A 12,830-nucleotide genomic window follows, 5' to 3' on the forward strand; every position below is an offset into this window, starting at 1 on the left:
TTCTTGCTCGCCCACTTACAACTCATGGGGGGAAGTCAGCCATCTAAGATTGAGATCGATTCTCAATCCCCGCTGGGCCGTGTGTTATCTAATCTGCAGGCTCTGGGATTCTCAGGGGAACTGTCCCCAGAGAGACTTATTTCTCTTTGTACTAAGATCTGGCCGACATATGAGTTAACCAATAATCTTCGATGGCCTGCCATGGGCACGCTAGACTCTAGGACGCTGATGGCTCTCAGTGAATATTGCACCCGGTCAGCAAAATGGTGTGACCTCGAATATTTACAGCCCTTCTGGCGGCTGCATTTTCTGTTTTCTCCCTCTACCGGCTCTACTGCTGCCCAGGGCATGCTGGCCGGAGTATCCCGCCAGCCACAGCCGCCATCTTGGACACCACGTGGCAACTCACAGGCGCCACCTGGTGGCCATTCTGGGTCACAGGCTTACAATTCTGCGGACCCACAGCAGCCATCATGCGATAAAACATGGGGGCCGGGGTCTGACCCAGCTGGGTTACAAGCCCCATCTTCCTCTCTCCTGGCCCCACTTCGCGAAGTGGCTGGGGCTGAAGGGATGATTCGGGTCCATGTTCCTTTTTCCCTTCCTGACCTCACTCAACTGGAAAAGAGACTGGGGTCCTTTTCTTCCAATCCTTCTGGTTTTATCAAGGAATTCCAGCATATTGTGCAGGCATATGATCTAACGTGGCGGGATTTGCATGTCATTCTAACCTCTTCTCTAACTCCAGACGAACGTGATCGGATCCTGAAGGCAGCCAGAGAGAGGGCTGACCAGAGTCATTTAACAGATCCAGGGCTTCCTATTGGTACGGCTGCAGTTCCATCTGAGGAGCCCCATTGGAATTATAATGTAAAGGAGGGAATAGAAATGAGAAATTATATGATACAATGTCTTCTTGATGGTATGCGAGATGCTTCCCATAAGGCGGTTAATTATGATAAGCTCAGGGAAATCACCCAGGGTCCAAACGAAAACCCAGCAGTTTTTCTTAATCGGTTGCAAGAGGCCCTTACGCGCTATACCCGTTTAGAGCCATCCTCTGAGGCAGGCTCGATCATATTGGCCACCCATTTCATTGGGCAAGCGGCTCCTGATATAAGAAAAAAGCTAAAGAAAGTTGAGGATGGCCCACAGACTCCTATTTGAGACTTGATGAACATGGCATTTAAAGTCTTTAATTCCAGAGAGGAACAGGCCGAAGCAGAGCGTACTCTCCATCTTCGTCAGATGGCGGACTTACAGTCCCAGGCCCTGATTGCAGCCCTGAGGCCGGAGGAGGAAGGTCAGCCCTCCGGGTGGCAAGCACCACCCAGGAGAGGACGACAGTAAAAACAACCACCTCCAGGAGCCTGTTTCAGGTGTGGAGTATATGGCTATTGGAAGGCGAATGTCCTTTAAAAAGCGGTGGACCTCAGGTACCTCACTACAGGGGGTCTACCCTTCTGGACAAGGACCCGCCGCTGGCCCTATCTGGTCTGACCAAGGAATGACAGCTCCTGGAATCCCTCGTCCTCCTTCCTCCATCTTCCTTGCTGGCCCAGGGTAACTGCAGGTACAGGGTAAGCCAGTTTCCTCTTTGGTGGCCTGCTCGATCTTTTAGGCCTTAGTTTCCTTCTCAAGTCTTGGTTCAGGATGATGAGGCAAGCCCTCCAGCCTCTGCCCACAGCTTAGGCCATATCTAAAAGGGCTCTGTTACAACAGCTCCAGGGACAAATTCTCTTGCACGGTGTTGGGACCCTCTAAACTTTGTTTCTCTCGACATAACTCTCTTTGATGTTTATATTTTAGCAGGTCCACTTGTTTACATACTATGGTGCTCTCCCTCCTCGGATGCCAAATTGCCTAAGTATTAAATTTCTCTGCTTCGGGAGTTGCTGCTATTAATAACTCTGATCTAATAAAAAACTGCTAAAGGGGCGATAGACGCTCTCCTCAGGAAAATGTTGCTATTTAAGTTAGTAGATCTAGTGACTGCCTTGTGTCTAAAAGGGCTTCTGCCCAGCCTGGGTTCCGTTCTCACAGTTTTCTTTTTCTTTAATAGCACCTTGCCTGTTAGTCTCCTCAAAGCAAACAGTCACCGAGCTCTCCAGGGTAACCTCCAACTCTCCGACCACAGCCACCTGCTCCCTTCCGGCGGCTCAAATTCCGACTTCTCCCGACCTGGGGCCTTTGACTGGGGCCCTTGATTGACGTCGCCCAGTATCAGCATGAAGCCGCTAGATGAGCAAAAACCACGCCCTTCTGCACCCCCTTAGTCAAAGCCCTTCTGCACCCCTGAGTCAAAGAGGTCGGAATGTAAAGTGGGGGCAGGGCCGAGAGCTAGGAGGTGGAGCCTGCGATTCCGGGACCAGGCCTCCCGCCCCGGAAGAGAGAGTTCAGAGAGAGGACCGGGAGAGGGAAGGAGGCATTCTCCCGCCGACCACCGGCCCCCGCGACCACGCGGGGGCTGGGGGTTGGCCCCCACGAATAAAGCCTCTCGTAACTTATTATGGATCTCGGCGTGTCTCTATGCTAATGGGGCACACCCGCATTTTCTACAATCTTACATTAGTGAGACCCTGTTTCAAAATAAAGAATAAAAATTAGGGCTGAGGATGTAGCTCAATAGTAGAATGACCCTGGGTTTAATCCTCAGTTCTTCCCTCCCAAAATATATATATATATATATATATATATATATATATATATATATATATATTAACTTCTATTTTATATGCATGTTTTCACATAGGTATAATTGTCACATATATAATTTGTCTTTGTTTTTTTGGACCAGGGATCGAACCCAGAGTGCCACACCTGCAAAGCAGGGGCTGTGCCACTGAGCTACATCCCGGCCACACATATAATTAATTAATTAATTAATTTTTAATATTACAGCAATTTATCCAAAATTAACAGTGACAATCTCATATAACAGATTTGTCTGTTATCAAAATTTTGATCACTTAGAGATAACATTTTAATATTTCTTACTTGTTTTCCTTCTTACCAGAAAATTTTTTTTCTTTTTTTAAGGTGAAACTATCATACATTTATTTAGTTTTTTAGAAAAAAATCTATCCTAACATGAAATATGAACTCTAAATACCCAGAACAATCTTGAAAAAGAACACAGCTAGAAGATGTACATTTTCTGACTTCAAACCTTATAAAGTTACAATAATCAAAACAGTGTAGTACTGCTATAAAGGCAGATATATAAACCAGTGGAGTAAAATAAAAAGCCTAGAAATAAATTCTTCCATATATGGTCAAGTTATTTTTGACAAAGTTTCCAAGAACATTTGGTGAAAGAAATAATAATCTTTTCACTAAATATTGTTGAAAAGTAATAATTACATGAAAAACAATAAAATTGGACTCTTACCTAACACCATATACAAATATTAACTTAAAATAAATAAAAGCCCTAAATGTTAATCTTAAGACTATAAACTTTTAGATGAAAACCTGGGTCATAAAACTTCACAACATTGAAATTGGCAGTGATTTCTTGGATATGATTCCAAAGGCACAGGCAACAAAAGAATAAACAAACAAACTTTATAAAAATATTGTACATCCTAAGACAATGTAAATATAATTAAAAGTTACTAATAGAATGGGATAAAATATTTCCAAATGCTATATCTGAAGGTATATTAATATTTCAAATAGAAATCCTAAAAATTAGCAACAATAAAAGCAAACAATACAATTTAGAAATAGGTAAAAGACTAAAATAGATAATTTATCTCCAAAGATTTTATATGACCAATAAACACATTAATATCACTTATCATTATCATAATATAACTAATAATTAAGGAAAAACAAATAAAAACTATAGTGAAATACTACTTCACATTTTTTAGGATGGCTACTTAACATGAATTACCTTGCTCCAGCCCTTTACCTTGAGTTTCTTACTATCTTTACTTGTAAAGTGTGTTTCTTGTAAGCAGCAGATCGATGGTTTCTGGTTTTTAATCCATTTTGCCACTTTATGTCCTTTTATTGGGGAGTTGAGGCCATTTATATTCAGTGTGATTATTGAGAGATAACTTTTAATTCCTAACATGTTGAGATGTTATTTCTGTTTGAAATACTGTTTATTCTTCTTTGCTTAGTTGTCTGCTGGATGGAAAATCTTGTTTCTCTAGTTCTGTTGTGTATTACCTATTTATTCTTTGTAGTTAATCTCTGAGTATTTTCTCTAGCACTGGTTTTGAAGACATAAATTCCTTCAGTTTCTATTTGTCCTGGAAGCTTCTTATTTCCCCATCTAATTGATAGATAGTTTTTCTGGGTAGAAAATTTTGGGCTGGAAATTGGTTTCTTTCAGAGTTTGAAATATGTTACTCCAAGCCCTTCTGGCTTTCATGACTTGGTTTTGGAAGTCTGGAGTGATTCTAATTGGTTTGCCTCTGAATGTCACTTAGCCTTTTGTTTTTGTTGCCTTTAAGATTCTCTCCTTGGCTCCCACATTGGTCATTTTGACAATTATGTGGCATGGGGAACCTCTTCTCTGATCCTGTCTAAAGGGAGTTCTATAAGTTTCCTAGACCTGTGTATTGACCTCTTGCTCTATGTTTGGAAAATTTTCTGCTATTTTTTCTTTGAAGAGATTATCGATCCCTTTGGTTTCACCTTCTTTTCCCTCCTCTTTTCCAATTATTCTTAGGTTAGCTCTCCCTAAATGGGCCCATATTTCTTCAATGTCAGATTCCTGCTGTCTGATTTTTTTTCTAAATTATAAATTATGTGTTCATATTTCAAGTGATCATCTTCTAGGAGCAAGATTCTATTCTCCATGTGGTCTAATTGATTGTTTATAGTTTGAATTGATACCTTTACTTCAATAATTGCATCCTTTATTTCTTTTAGACTCTCTCTAAATTCTTTTTGAAGGTTCTGTATTATTTCTACAGTTATATTCCTGATTTGATCTTCTGGAGATCTCTGAATTTCTGTGTTATCAGGTTCTGATATTATGAAGTTGTGGGCATTCATTGCTCTATTGTTGTTCCTCTTTCCCATGCTTTCAGAAGTTTGTACCTTCTCTGGGATCTTCCCTGGGTCACCACGACTTCACTTAGGGTGTTCTGGATCTCGAATTTGTTGTAATCTCAGCCGCCTCTACTCCTTTACTGGGTTGTATCGCAAAGTCTCAGACCCAGGGAGTTAATTGAGGCTGTGTGAGACCATGGGGGTGCCAGGCTGGGCATTTTCCCATGGGGAGCTGAGGCTAGGGTGTGGTATCTCTGCCACCACCACTCCTTCACTGGGTTGAACTGCAAAATCTGAGACCCAGGGAGATTATCAAATCTGCATAAGTCCCTGGGGGTGCAGTGCAGCGATTTCTCCTTTAGATGCCACAATTTCACTTATGGTTATTGTGTGCACTGAACTAAAGCTGTTGCAGGTTTGGAGAACTTTCCACTGCTGCTGGCAATATGGTGCCACTGTCACGCCTTCAGCCGTGAGACTGGCGTATTTCTTTTCTGGTTTTGAGCTCTGTTCTGAGTCCCTGGAAGGTGTGATGAGCTCAGCACTGGGAGATTTGGACGTTCTTTATGCTGAAAGAACTGTGTAACTGAAAGAACTGCTGAATTACACCTGAAAAATCTACAGCTGCTCACTTCAGCTCCTTGTTTACCTTTCCTCTCTGGAGCTTTTTGCTGTGAGGCAAGATGGCGCCAGTGCAGCTCCACAGCTGTAATGTAGGCGGTTTCTTTTCTGGTCTCTGGTTGTTCTTTTAGTCTTCTTTTTCTCTGTCCCTGTGTTTACATTTTTTATTTCTCTGCTGATAGTGTTTTCTGGTTCTGATAAGTACTGATTTTGTGGCAATAGAGATCGAGTGTTAGCAGGACTCGTAAACGCTACTTTTCTTGGTCACCATCTTCCCGAAAGTCTCCATAATAGAATTTTCTAAGGAAGAAATGCTTTACCAGCATTGATGCTGCAGAAGCCAAGTGAGGGAGTCTCTAAAAATATGAGTAATATATGTAGTATGACAATCTTGTGGGAGCAAACCAAGGATGAGTCAGGACAGGAATGGGGTTGAGACAAAGCAGACACATGATTGTTAAAGTAACCTAGAATGAGTTTGACAAAAAACTTTTCAATTTTTTAAAATAGTTCAAATAGCATTAGTATTAGCTCCTTTTTAAACATTTCATAGTATTAATCAATGAACTGGTTCCTCATTTTTCTTTCTTTTTCTCCCCTTCTTTTTTGTAGTACCGAGGATTGAATAGGAACATTCTAAGATACACACTCCCTTCCCAACTCTATTTTATCTTACTTTGAAATGTGGTCTTAATATGTCACCATGCACTGGCCTTGAATCTGCAATTCTGATCCTTCTATCTCAGTGTACCAAGTCCAGGGATTACAGGCATGCACCACTATACCCAAGCTGCTCCTTCCTTCCTTCCTTCCTTCCTTCCTTCCTTCCTTCCTTTTCTTTCCTTCCTTCTTCCTTCCTTCCTTCATGCTTGGATTGAACCCAGGGGCATTCTACCTCCAAGCTACACCACAGCCCTTTTTATTTATTTTAAAACAGGATCTTGCTAAGTTACTAAGGGTCTCTGCAAATTGCTGAGGCTGGCCTCAAACCTGTGATCTTCCTATCTTAGCCTCCTAAGTACGGGCATTACAGATGTGTCCATCTTGTTCATATTCACTGTGATGACAAAATTACACAAATAGAATATGACAGATGTTACCATTGCAATGGTGCTGTGGGCTCTTTTTCCTCTATTTGGCTAGGATTTGTTGAATAGGAAAATAAAAAGTAATAGTGAGCTTGGTGGAGCTTCAACCAGTCTTTATTCCAAAATCACTAGGAAATGGAAAGAGAAGAAAGAAAAAAGCAGCATGTCTGGGGTACAGTGGAGAGCCTAAGTGAAACTCTGTCCTCTTTTCCATCCCTGGTCTTTAGGCCTTTAAGTAGATTTCATATTGATATGTTCTTATCAATGTTATCAAAGCAAATAAGCTCGTAACTTATTATTGCTACCTTTCTTTCCCTTTTTTCCCTCAGTGGTGCCTCTTTGACTCTGGATAATGCATTTACTAAGTACAGGGGTCAATGATCTACCTTCTTTCTGTCTCTGTTGTATTGGGCTATATTGGTTGCTCATCAACTATGAGTGCTTTGAAGAAACACAAGAGTTTACCTTGTCTATACCTGGGCCAGGTCGCAAAGGAGAGGAGGTAAACAGAGGCACTGATGCCCTCTATGTGTTTTTAGGGCCAAAGGCCTCAATTGTCTCTAGGGCCTTTATGGCTAAAGGCCTTAATTTCCTTTACATTCTTACTATAAGTCATTAGAACAAAGGGGAGAGAGAGAAAGAGAGAAAGAAGAGAGAGAGAGAGAGAGAGAGAGAGAGAGAGAGAGAGAGAGAGAGAGAGAGAAGAGCTCTGCAGTGTAATAGGTACCCCAAGAGTGCCTGTGCAGCACCCAGGCTCTGATTGCTTTTAAATTTTGAAAATTTATACTGGAACAATTTTTAAATAACCTCACAACAGAGATGGTATAGGAACCAACATCTATGAATACAGATCTGTTCTGTTTTAAACCACAAAATAAAAGCTGAATTTCTTAATTCTAAAATATTCTCTAATGTGAAGCCTCTTAATTCCAAAAGATGGCAGATAACAGATCATTTTGTAGTGGTCTCTTGAGTCATACTACTAGCCAGACCTAAAGGATGGTACTTTTACATACTTGTGACCAATATTTTCCTTTCCTTTAAATCATATATCATATATCATCCTACTTTTCATTTAGCTCTGAGAACAAACTAACTCTGAAAGCCTAAGGTAGTTACAAAATGTCATAAACATTGAATAGACCTCTAAAACCAGTTTTACTTTTATAAATGTTCTGCCTCTGAGAAAGCAAATGAGAGGATAGATCTAGCTCATGTATAAAACAAGGCTTGATACAGAGAAAATTATATGAAGAAAAACTTCTGCAGGGATTGCAACCCCAGTTGTACACGAAATACACAAGCTTACTTTGAGAAGAGATAAAAGCACTGAAATATTTTATTTCCACAATGCTATATTAATCCAAGTTCACTTTTATGTTCCAGAGTGGGAATTAATGCAGAGATGAGAAATTACCTGTTAAATAGCAGCTCTTGTACTCTTTGAACTAATTGTTTATTTAAAAAAAACAAGGCATTAAAGAAACTTTCACCTTCCCAAATGTCAAGTCAGAAAAGTCACATTATTTTTTTTAATCTAAGTTGTTCCTTCACAGGGCCACTTGAAATGGAGAGGATATTTTATCCTTCATTTTTCTTGCTAATTAAACTGTTGCTATTGAAGTTAATTAGCTCAAAGTAGGCCTTTTTCTTTCTTAACATAAGAACTATTGGTTTTTTTGGGGTTTTTTTTGTTCTAACAGTTACTATTTTTTTTATTTTTATTTTTTTAATTGGTGCACCATATTCATACATCATAGTGGGATACATACTTTTGTAGACATACATGCACACATTGCCCAGTCAGCCCCCACCCGATCCCCACCCCATTCTCTCCCCATCCCTCCCTCCCATGCTTGGCTTAGTGATTGACATCTAGTATTATAGCAATTTATCAAAAATTAAAAATGATAATCTCACATAACAGTTTCATTTGTCTGATACCAAGATTTTGATGACCTAAAGATAACATTTCAATATTTCTTTTTGCTTTCTTTCTTACCAGAGAATATTTTTTTTCTATTTTTTAGGTGAAGCTATCATATATTTATATATTTATTTTTCAGAAAAAAATCTATCCTAATATGGAATATGGACTCTAGGTACCCACAACGATCTTGAAAAAGAACAAAGCTAGAAGATGTGTATTTTCTGATTTCAAGCCATATAAAGCTACAATAATTGAAACAGTGTAGTAATAATCTAAAGGCAGATATATAAACCATTGGAGTTAAATAAAAGCCTAGAGCTAAATTCTTCCCTATATTGTCAAGTTATTTTTGACAAGGTTTCCACGAACATTTGGTGGTGGAAATAATAATTTTTTAACTAAATATTATTGAAAAATAATAATTACATGGAAAAGAATAAAATTGGACCCTTACCTAATCCCATATACAAATATTAACTCAAAATAGATAAAAGACCTAAATATAAATCTTAAGACTATAAACTTTTAGGAGAAAATCTGGGTTATAAAACCTCACAACATTGAAATTGGCAGTGATTTCTTGGTTATGATTTCAATGGCACAGGCAACAGAAGAGTATACAAACTCCCTAAAAAAATAAAAAACATATTGTATATCCAAAGACAATGTAAACAGAGTTAACAGTTACTAATAGAATGGGATAAAATATTTCCAAATGCTATATCTGAAGGTATATTAATATTCCAACTAGAAATCCTAAAAATTAACAAACAATAAAGGCAAACAATACCCTTTAGAGATAGGTAAAAGACTAACATAAATAATGAATCTCCACAGATAACCAATCTTAGTTGTCTGTTGGATGGAAATCTTGTTTCTCTAGTTCTGATGTGTGTTATCTATTTCTTCTTTGTAGTTAATCTCTTTAAGTATTTTCTCTAGTGCTGGTTTTGAAGACATAAATTCCTTCAGTTTCTGTTTGTCATGGAAGCTTCTTATTTCTCCATCTAATTTGATAGAAAGTTTTGCTGGGTAGGAAATTTTTGGCTGGAAGTTGTTTTCTTTCAAAATTGGGAATATGTTACTCCAAGCCCTTCTGGCTCTCATAACTTGGTTTGGGAAGTCTGGAGTGATTCTAATTGGTTTGCCTCTGAATGTCACTTGGCCCTTTGCTTTTGTTGCCTTTAAGATTCTCTGCTTGGCTTCCACATTGGTCATTTTGACAATTATGTGGCGTGGGGATCCTCTTCTCCGATCCTGTCTAAAGGGAGTTCTATAAGTTTCCTGGACCTGCGTATCGACCTCTTGCTCTATGTCTGGAAAATTTTCTGCTATTACTTCCTTGAAGAGATTGTTGATCCCTTTGGTTTCACTTTCTTTTCCCTCCTCTATTCCAATTATTCTTAGGTTAGCTCTCTTAAAATGGGCCCAAATTTCTTCAATATCAGATTCCTGCTGTCGGATATTTTTTTCTAGATTAGAAACTATGCGTTCATTTTTGGAATGATTATCTTCTAAGAGCGAGATTCTGTTCTCCATGTGTTCTAATCGGTTGTTTGTGCTTTGAATTGAGGCCTTTACTTCATTAATTGCATCCTTTATCTCTTTTTGGCTCTCTCTAAGTTCTTTTCGAAGCACCTCTATTATTTCTACAGTTATTTTCCTGATTTGATCTTCTAGAAATCTCTGATTTTCAGTTTTATCGGGTTCTGATGTTGTGGGGTTGTGAGCATTGATTGCTCCAGTATTATTCCTCTTTCCCATGATTTCGGAAGTTTGTGCCTTCTCTGGGTTCTTCCCTTGGGTCACTATGACTTCACTTAAGGTGCTCTGGATCTCGAGTCTGTAGTATCTCAGACCCCACTACTCCTTTACTGGGTTTTATTACAGAGTCTCCGACCCAGAGAGTCGATAGAGGCTGCTTTAGACTGTGGGGGGTGCCTGGTTGCACGTTCTCCTATGGTGTGATATCACTGCCACCGCCCCTCTCCCGCTGGGTCAAGTCCCAGTGAGTACAGTACTGGGATTTCTCCTCTGGAGCCCGCGATTTGACTCACTGTTCTTGAGTATGCAGATGTAGCTGTACTGGATTCGGTGAATTCTCTGCTGCTGCCGCCGGTGGCAATATGGCGCCGCTGCTACGCCCTCGGCTGTGGGGCTGGCGTTTTTTTTTCTTGGTTTTGATTTCCACTCTGAATCCCTTCAGCGTGTGCTGAGCTCAGCCACTGTGAGCTTTAGATGCTTCCTGCGCCGAGAAATCCCGCCTGGCTGTTCCGCAGCGGCTCCCCTCGGCTTGTTGTGGCCGTCCCGTGAACTCGCCGGTGCCGCCGGCAGTATGGCTGCTGTCGCGTCCTCGGGCGTGAAGCCGCTTCCTCGGGCGTGAGGATCTCCTCTGTGGCTCTGTTCTCAGTCTGCTTTCTCTCTGGAGCCTGGTGATTTTTTTTGTTTTCCTGGTGATGTTGTTTTCTGGCTTTGAAAGGCGCTGATTTTGTAGTAATGGAGATTTGTTGTTAGCGGGGCTCTTAAGCCCCGCTTTTCTCGGTCGCCATCTTCCCGGAAGTCTCCCACCAAACTATTGGTTTATTATTTAAACCATGAGTGATTTTATCCATAAAATTTTTCTGTTTAAAAAGAATAAAACTTAAAATCCAATGGAGGAAAAACCTCCTAAAGCTGAAGTTTTACAATATGAAAAGAATAGCAATTCCTTCTGTCCACTGATCCATTCTTAGAGCAGTAGGGAAAGTAGAGAAGAGTTCATTGTTAGACCTTTTTGTTTGTTTTTGACATGAACTACAATAATTTATGGCAATGTCAAGATAGAATTTCAGAATCCTTTTAGTGCAAAGCTTCCCAAATAAAAGATAAAAACTGAGGGATTTAGTATATAAGCATAGGAGATATGGGTTTTCTATGAGAATACATGTGTGCGCACGCATGTGTTTCTGTGGGTGGTACTGAGGATTGAACCCAGGGGCATTCAACCTCTGATATATACTACAAGTCCTATTTATTTTTTATTTTGAAACAGTCTTACTAGGTTGCTGAGGGCCTCTCTAGGTTGCTAAGGGCCCCACTTAAGTTATGAGGGCCTAAGGCTAGCCTCAAATTCGTGATCCTGTTTCAGCTTTTCAAGTACTGGGATTACAGGCATATTCCACCATGCCCAACTCTATGAGAAACTTAACTGCATGTTTTCATTTTGCTTATGATATCTGGTGTAATACAATCATATTTACATCACCAATATATAATCACCATTAATAATTTAATTGATAATTAAATCAGTAATTTTATAGAATTTTTAAAAATAATTCTATATAGAATTTCAGTGATATTTATGTGTGTGTTTGTGATAATACTCTTAGTAAAGAAATCACCAGTGATATGCTGCACACTCTGAATGAACAGGGTACAGCAGATAAAATTGTTGAAAGCAGTGAGAACATTGAATTTTCATGAAACTCACAGAAGATGTACTAAAGTCAAAAGATCCTGTATTATTTTATTCTGAAACATATTTCTGATGTGGAACAGGTACCTCGGATTGGCTTTGTACATTATTGATGTCTAATGATTAAATAGCAGTTAAGTATGCAGATGGAAATGTTCTCTGATGGAGACTATGCTGAGTCCTGCAAATTTTAGCTTGATATTATTTAATATAGATTTCAATAAATACATAGTGCTTATTACCAAATTAGAAAGTTTTAAGAAGCATTTAGGAAAGTTATGGAGAATTTCTTACAATTGCTGTGAAAGAATTGTTTTGTGAAGAGCCCCACCCATTGCCTGCTAGCTCGAAGACCTAAAAATAGCGCCGAGCGGAAGCTCTGTGAGGCCCATTAAGCAGTAAACAACTTTCAGGAAGTCCGGTAACCGGAGCATGGGGCGCACGGGAACACAACATACCACTGTTTGTAACAAATGAGCTAATTTTGCATGGAGCGAGTGATCTGAGTGCTGATTGGCTGCTTGGGATATATAAGCGGGGAGCGGGGAGCGGAGAAGAGGAGAGTATGTAAGAGCCTGGGATAATAAAGAGTCCGAAGAAGATCGTCTCCGGTGTCGTGCTTGAAAGCGGCAAGTGGTGGCCCGTACGGGGAATCTCTCTCAACGAGACGGTCAGAACTTTGGACTTTCCAGGGCAGCCGGCTGGTAAGTTCTCCTGTGAAGAG

The sequence above is a fragment of the Muscardinus avellanarius genome (genome assembly GCF_963383645.1).
Source record: "Muscardinus avellanarius genome assembly, chromosome: 1".
NCBI lineage: Eukaryota > Metazoa > Chordata > Mammalia > Rodentia > Gliridae > Muscardinus > Muscardinus avellanarius.